Here is a 9,028-nt window from a genome sequence, read left to right on the forward strand (position 1 = left end):
CACTGAGAGGATTTGTGGGGATGGGAGGTCTTAAACTCCGTCTGACCCTCAAACCCACCCGAGAAAGCTCATTGAGTATTTTTACATTAGATATGCAACTTGTGGTGTATGTTGTTGATGATGGTGGGGCATTAATCACGGAGGAGTAATAGAAAGAGGTGGGAGTGCAGTGAAGGATAAGGCAGGACTGAGATCTGCCAGTCTAGTGATTTGCTGAGCGTGTAAGCTGATGTCAGAGCAAGGCAGAATTTACGGGCATATTGAGTATCCCTTATTGTCTGCTGCCATCAGCTGAGTAGCCATTAGAGGACTTACAGCAGCCATTCACATTGTAATAGTAAACAATGGCAGCTATTAATCATTCACAAAAGCAAATCGGTAATAAATTTGCAGATTTTCTGTTCTGACAAAAACATAGTATTGTTTGAAAATAGCACAGCTGAAGAGTCAGTGTGCAAAACAAAGCTGTTTGGTGTAAATCACTTCTGTTCATGGTCCCAATTTCATAATTTAAATACAATAAAATAGGCTTGCAGATGAAATGAGATCTGTAACTAAATGCCTCAAGAGATGAATACTAATCTGCATCCCAAAACCAGTCCTGGGTAAGACGTTAAACTGCATCCTATTGTGGGCGGATGGGGCTCATAGCCTCATAGCCATGTAAGGCAACCCATCGAGGAGAAGGACACTCCAAACAAAAACCAAGGGTGCTGTTCACACTCGGCTCCGAGCCGTATGAGGCACAAGCTGCCACTGGCGGAGTGGGGTTACTGCTGAGTTCTCGGGCACGTAAGGCTCTCCTTAGGGTACACTATCACACCAACAAGATCCTTAGTGCTGACTTTGATGGCAACCCAGTCACAACTGTCATAGTCGTGTACTCACCCACCAATGTGGCACAAGCTGAGGAGGTGGAGAAGTTCTATGAGGACCTTGCAACGGCGGTCCGTGATATCCCGGCTCACAACTTCCTTGCAATCCTGGGTGACTTCAATGCAAGGATCGGACCGGAGGACGCACCTCTCACGTACCTCTCACGTACCACAACTCCACTAACTGCAATGGCAAACATCTTGCAGCCCTACTTATGGAGCACAAGCTGTACTAGCTGTGAACACCATGTTCCAGAAAAGAATGGGCAAGAGATGGACCTTCTAGGATCAGGCTACCGGTATGCAACGTCAACTGGACTACATACTAGTAAGGCGAAGGTGGAGAAACTCCATCTTGAACGCTGAACCTTACAGCACGTTCAACTCTGTGGGCTCTGATCATCGAGTGGTCTCCATGAGGGTGAGACTGATTCTCAGGGTCCCCAAACCAAGCCTGAAGACCCGGTATGACTGGAAGGCATTCTCGGCCAGCCCTGGCCTTCAAACCAGGTACGCAGTGGAGGTGAGGAATCGCTTCCAGCTGCTGGGCGAGGAGGAGGAGCGTTGCTGCGAACATGGAGGTGACAAGTATATGTGTTCCAGTGATGAAGAGGAATGGAGTATCCCAGAGGTCCAGGCATCCGGAGGTCATGGTGGCGCGTGAGGGAGTGGAGGAAGCACACCGAGGCTTTGGGCACGAGCCGACTGCAGAGAATCGCATGGTATTGAATATGACCAAACAGCTTCTTTTCGATACCTACGATAAGATCAGGGGGGAGGTGCTGATGGAGAAGGTGCAGAGAGTGGAGGCAGTGCATGGTGAATAGCACGGGGAGGCATGGAGGGTCATCAATGAGATGAGCGGGAGGAAAAGGTCGAAGGAGGGACAGGTGGCGGGCGATAGCCCAGAAGAGAGGGTGACCTCTTGGTTCTCTCACTTCCGAAATCTCCTGGCCAGCCTGATATGTGGTCTCTCTCTAACATCATCCCAGTGCCTAAGTCCGGAGATCTCTCGAAGCCAGAAAACTACCGTGGAAATGTACAACCGCATGATACTGAATCGGATACAGAGTGCCATCGACCCCCACCTGAGAGAGAACCAAAATGGTTTCCGAGAGAAGAGGACAACTGTTACCCAGATCTTGGCCTTGAGGAGAATCATCGAGGAGGTTAAGAAGAACAACCTGACAGCGGTACTGTGCTTCATCGATTTCAAAAAGGCATTTGACTGGATACACAGAGGCGTGATGATGAAGATACTCAAGGCCTACGGTGTCCCTTCCAATTTACTCCGGGCCATAAGGACCATGTATAAGAGTACAAGAGGGAAGGTGGTAACCCCAGATGGCAACAGTGAAGAGTTTGACATCCTGGCTGCGGTGTTGCAAGGGGACATCCTTGCCCCCTTCCTCTTCATCATAGTCCTAGACTATGCGCTCAGGAAGGCCATCAGTGGACAGGAGCTAGAACTTGGCCTCACAATAACACCTAGGAGGTTGAGACGACACCCCGCTCTAGTCCTAATGGACATGGACTATGCGGATGATATCAGTCTGCTCTCTGACCGCATAGAACAAGCACAGGCACTCCTGGGCAGAGTGGAGACAGAGTGCGCCAAGGTTTGCATTCAGCTAAATTCCAAGAAAACTGAGTTCATAACATATAACATCCCCCCGGACCATCCACCTCTAAAAACAACAGGAGGCACTGATTTCAAATACCTGGGCTCGTGGGTCAACTTGTCCGAGCAAGACCTTAAAGTGAGGAAGGCGCTTGCATGGAGGGCCCTGAACGGCATGACCTGTGTGTGGAACTCCAACCTCCCCCGACAAATGAAATTCAGCTTCTTCCATGCAACAGTGGAGTCTGTTCTCCTGTATGACAGTGAATGCTGGACCCTGAAGCCAACTCTGCAGAAATCCCTAGATGGGTGCTACATGAGAATGCTGCGTGTGGTACTTGGCATCAACAAGGATGAGCATGTCACCAACACGCACTTGTATGGGGGGGCACTAAGGGTGGGTGAGAAAACAGCGGTCAGGAGAATGAGTCTGGCAGGTCACTGCCAGAGACACCAAGAGCTGCCAGCCAGCAAACTTGTGCTGTGGGAGCCAGCACACGGGCACCGATCACAAGGGCGTCCCGCAATAACATAAGTGGATGTACTCAGGAAAGATGCGGGAGCAGAAAATACTGGCGAGCTAGCCAGATGCATGGAGGATCGGGATGACTGGAAGCACCGATGGAGGGCCCGTCTGAGGACGACCTAGTAGTAAAACCAACACCAAAGCACACTACATAATATAATATTGCCTTTAATTTTAAAATGCAGTATTCATTTTACTCCTCACCACCTAAAGGTACCTAACACACGAAATTGTAAATTTGTAACTAAATTTCCTTCGATTCCAACGAGTTCTCCAAACTGAAATTAATTAATTAAAATGTTTGACATTGCCTTTAGTATTAACATAATGATTGCATGATTCCAACATTATTGCAGATATTGACTATACTCCTAGAATTAGCCGTTTAATGAATAACGGGCATGTTATATCTTGTCTTAAAATGTTGTTTAATTTGTACAATTAGTGGAACAGCATGAAACTGTCACAAGAACTATCGCATTGTCGCATGGTAATGCGTGTTTGACCTCGTGCACATGCATAACTAAACCAAGACCCCCGCGTAAAAACAATTGATCTACAGCGTGCCGCAGTGGTGAAATATTCCGCAATGTTTGAAGAATTTTAATTGTATTTACTCTAAGAAGCAATACACATTTTTTTAATTGTGTTGGTTGTCGGGCCTCCATTCCTGGGCACGATGAGCTAGCTACCTAACACTGTAGCTGAGTGTAGTTTTCATAAATGAAATGACTATTACAGGAGCTACCTGTAAAATTGGTTGTATTTTTCCTTTGAACATTCTGAGCAATGTATTTCATGAGAGGAGGCAATGGGAAGTTTATATTCAGTTTAGCCAGGACTCAAAATTAAACAAACTGGGCTAGGGAAAGAAGCTTTAGTGAGTGATGTGATGGCTCCATTGTTGGTAATTTATGTACCAGGCAATGGTTTTTCAAATAAGTTATAAATCAGTAGTAATACTATCCTGTTAAACAGCTTGTTTTTAATGCACAATTAACATATCTCCCTACTCCTCTCTGCCACTCAAACACTCCTGTTAATAATTAGACAAAAACAACAACTAAATTCTAGATCAAGTTTCCTGGAGCTTTAACCCATTTCAAAGAGCACTCTGGGAGTCTGACTGTAAAGAAGGGAACTATCCATCAGTAGTGATGTGGCTTTCGAGTAATCAGTGTGGATTAGAATTTGCTAATTGAACTGGCTCAGATGTCATCTTTACAGTCTAATTCAGGTCAGTTTGCAACCTGCCTCACTTCTGGGCCTCCAGGGCATCTGTGGCTAATCAATGCCATGACCTCACAGAAATGAACCTGTCTGCCGCAAAAATCAAACAGAAGCTTGTATTTTCCTCTTTTGTAACTGATATCGCATTTGGTAAATTATTTTAATTTGAAATGTATGCTTTTTTCTTATATAGAAATACATATATGTATGCAGCTAATATTTATAGTTTAAAAGAATGGTAGGGCATGCACCACTTGTGAGATGTAAAAATAGAGAAGGTTTGGAAAAAAAAAACGTTTTTGTATAATAAAAGCAGTTACCTTTAATATATATTTGCTTCTCCCATTTCAAATTTCCAATAAAGTAAATGCAAACATGCTACATATAGAGTACAAGAAAAAATGCATTGGTGCTGAAAACAAGTGGGCTATTTGAAATCCTTACAATATGGAGTATAGAAGCAAACAAAATTTGATTAAATGGTTATAATACAAAAAGCATTGCTGCAACCCATGATATGCTACAATTTCCATAAAAGGAATGGTAAATCAGTAGAGCCAGCAGGAACCAGCAGGAACTGGACTGGTTGGATGTGTCAGGTGCTAACAGTCTTATAAACTGACTAACTTGGGCCATGAATAGACTGTGACTATGAGGTTATACTGGCCCGATTTCTCATTTCCTGTGTCAGACTAGTAGTGTACAATCACACATACACACTAATATGAATATACACACCCTTCTTATGTGTGCCACAGATATTTTTGTTGACAAACAGTGGGTGTGGATAAAGATGTTTTTCCAAGACCAGGTTTTCTTTCATGTTACTAAAGGCTTAAAAAGAGAATTTTTAATGAAAGTAAAGCACTGGAACAAGATGTTTCTTTTATTGGAGAGAGACAATACTGTTTATGAAATGTTCAAGTTTGCAGCCAACATAGAAGCTGATGATAGGGCGGGTAGAGAGATTACACTAAATCAAGACCTTAAATGGTTAGCAATTAATGACATTGTTTGGGAATAACATGAAAAAAATCACAAAATACATAATATTATATTATACCTCACAATATTAAAGTGAGGGTAAAGAACACCAATGACCATTTTGCTCTTCTTTGAGGCTTCTTTGAGAGCTAAGAACAAAACGTGTCCTGAGGTAAGCACTTGATTAATGGCCGTGGGGTCATTAAAATTTGAACGGCTAACCCCTTCTACCCTTTGGAGCATGAATATGTTCCAAACTGTCATGGCATCCAACCTACATCTGCCGGTTCGATATTTTGTGTGCAAAACTGACATGTTTGGCCTGAGTGTGTTACAGCGGAAAGCTCATTGAGGGTCCAAAATAGAAAGGGTTCATTCTCTGGGGAGCATGAGTGTGCTTCGTAAAATTCATGGAACCTGCACCATTTCATTCCTTTTGAACATGCCACAATTCTTACCCGTTGGAAAATATGCCACCACCATACAGTATACATTAAATGGCTTAAATTAAGGATGGCAAACCACATTTTATTTATTTTTAACATTCTTAAAGTGAGCATTGTGTTAAAATCCAGCAAAATTATTCTGTGATAAAGTGATGTGTTTTTTTTATTTATTTTTTACAACATGTTCCTTTGGTTTTATAGGAGACCAGTAAGCCTGTATGAGAGTGTGGGTTGAACTAGTATTGTTTTGACTTGTACCATTAGACCAAGTATCCAACTGGCTTCTTTTCCAATTGGATTCTCATGTTTGTATTTTCTATTTGTTGTTGGTCTTTCTTACATCTATGGTAATCTTGTCTTTCCGGTAGGTTTTGATCAGAATCAGGACAACAATATGTACTCTAATTACATTGCTTTACAAAATTCAGATTATTTTCAGGAACAAACTAAATTATGAAGTTGCACTGTTCACTTAGAGTACTTATTTTATAACACTATTCCTTGAGACGTTTTGATAATGCAGGCCTTCTTAATTATCTTGTAACTATAAATCGCACAAGGTCATGATTCTTTTTTCCTCTTCTCTGCGATTAAATCATAATGAAAGCAAGGTAAAGGAGACACTGTATGTCAGGTGCTATAACCCATATCTATTATGGAAATAACACAAGCAGGAGAAGGCTCAAATTCACATTAGTGAAAACAACTCCTATGTTTCAGGCAGGAAAGTAGAGAAGTCACCCCCTGGCAAGGTGACATCCTGACTTTTACCCTCCCTCGATAGCCCGGGATAAGGGGGGAGTGGGACACAACAAGCCTTTCAGCCACAGCCAAGGTTTTGATGTCCTGAGCCAAACAATGCTGCTTACTAAAGATAGAAGGCTCTTATCAATTAGTGGCTGAAGACACCCCACCTTGGTCAGATAATTTGCCCTTGTGCTGGGCGATTGGATTCCCACCTCCCTATTTGTCTGCCCCTCCTACTGTCCTTCACAGTTTGGCATAAACACCGTGCAGTCGCTCTCCCAGCTCCACTTTGATGCAAGAGAAAGTACAGTACATGGATATAGTAGAGAAACAGCAGCAGACTTGTTAGTGGAGGATGAACATCTTCGCAAAATGCATGTTCTTAGGCCAATATGTGGAACATCCTTGTAAAGTGAAATAGACATGAGTATGAGTGGTTGTTTTCCACATTTTATGATTCTGTTGAACTTGCTAGTCAGCTCCTTTTTTTTAACAGCTATAAATATAAAATAAACTTGTCCTTACGCCATGCAAATGAAAATGTGACATCTAAATATTTTAGAAGATACAATAGATAGATTCCTTTCCCTGCTAAAGATCCATCCATTGAAGAGGCTTTTGCTGTGCTTAAGTTTTCATGTTCTCTTACTGCTTTAATAAACATCAGAGTCTGTACTGTTGGCAGCTTGACTCAGCTGCAGCACTGTTCATCCAAAATATATCCTTTATCAGGAGTACACATTCAATCCACTGCCTTGAAAGATTTATAGATTCATGCAAGTTTTACACCACTGGGAGCGCTAATGGCTTTTAGTGCTGGGGCCCCAAGGAGTCATTGTGCATGAAAACCAGAAAACGCAGAGCAGCACTTAAGCTTACCGCAATGTCAGGTTTCTGTCGAAAAGATGCCGTTGACTTGGAATACTAGTTCCAACCAGTGGGTTTTTGAATGAAAAAAGACAGTCTTCATCTGTCAGCACTCACTTCGGCTTGAATTGCTTGCTATCTCTTCCTTTGTATGACAGGACTGTACTGTGTACTGTATTTCTGTAGAAAATGCTCACTTTCCTGAAATATTTATTTATGTAAAAATATAATATTCAGTTTTAATAATGAATGTCTAACATGTATGATTTCAGTTAGATTCCATCCCTAACCTTTTCTTTTTTGGACAGTGTAGTGTGCCATACTCTGAGCTGCTGATAAACAAATTCATAATATAAAAATACAAATGCCTTTGATACTTGTGTTAGCACAAGTTGTGTGCTACAGAGAACACTTTAGAGGGATGAGAAAGAGCTAAATGTCTTTTTAAGAAGATGCAAGTCAGACATGCACCACTAGAACCTGGAGCACCCAATAAATCAACCAGCATCTTCTGCCACAAACCTGTCAACCTATTAGGGATAGACAACTGTGAAGACAGAAGGTGTGTATGGTTGAGATGTGGCTGGGGAGTTTGAGAGAAAATATCAGATAGCAAGAGGATGCTGAAAGGGTTGGACACACATGACAGGAAAATATAAAAAAGAAAAAAAGGAAAAAAAACACAAAAACAAAAAGCCAAGATTCTCTTTTAGCAAGTTACTACCTGAGTGCTGAGTGAAGCCGTTTACAGGAGGAAGCATGGACACGGAATAAAAAATGCCACTGCTTACTATTAATAATTCAATAGATTGCAATGGCACAAAAATAACAGTCGGAAAAAGCACTGTCGTTGGACCTGATGTCACGGAGAAGCTGCATTTTGTCGTGTTTGAATTGCACTTGTACTATGTCGGTCAGAGTAGCTCCACCAACAATAGATTTAAAACATGTTAAAAAAATCAGTGTGCCAAGATTTGTCAACAGAGATAAACATTTCCATGAATACATAAATGAACAAATAACAAATGACCTCTTCTTACTGAAACCTGGTAAAATTCTTGGGAAGTTTTTCTGTAATTATGCCAATCCGGTACTTTCACCCTTGAAAGTTTCGTCATGTGTCTTGCTTGTGTGTGGCAGGGAAAAAGGAAGTGCTTCCTGTTTGTCCACATTTACTTTTCCATTTCTAAATATGTATGTCACTGCAATTCAGTGGTTCCCCACACACCCACACACATTCTCACATGCACACACTAAATAAAAATGTATTTAAAACAAAGGTCACAGATTAGCATGTGGCTAGTCTGCAATGCCTCTTCACTCAGACCGAAATTAAATGTTAAACGAGAGAATGAGGAAGGAGATTAGCAGGCCACAGGTGAAGGTTGAAGCGCCTAAAAGCTCTTCTAGCCACCAATGGTGCTATCTAACATCTGAACAGTCCAACACAAGTTGATTTATCTGGCATATAAAGTCCTTAGAATAATCATCTACTAGCTACACAAACTAACTTTGAGGATCTAATGCTAGCTGATGCTACCACACAATATTAGAAACAAGGTGAAGAACAAAGGTATTTTCATTGTTTAAGGAAATTAAATTTAAAATGAGACTTAGTAGGCTGAAAATCACTTGTGTTTGGGTGCTTTTGAAGTTGATTGGTTTGAGTGTCCACTGGACATGTTAGACTATTGAGAGTCATGCATCAAGGCAAATGAGATGTTCAGTCAGG

General features: G+C 41.8%; 1 pseudogene; it reads left to right on the top strand.

The window, feature by feature from the left end:
- The first annotated feature begins 570 nt into the window (after positions 1-570).
- LOC115003725 (craniofacial development protein 2-like) lies at positions 571-8,059 on the top strand (annotated as a pseudogene).
- Positions 8,060-9,028: the final 969 nt, after the last annotated feature.

This window comes from Cottoperca gobio, chromosome 3 (genome assembly GCF_900634415.1).
Source record: "Cottoperca gobio chromosome 3, fCotGob3.1, whole genome shotgun sequence".
Lineage (NCBI taxonomy): Eukaryota > Metazoa > Chordata > Actinopteri > Perciformes > Bovichtidae > Cottoperca > Cottoperca gobio.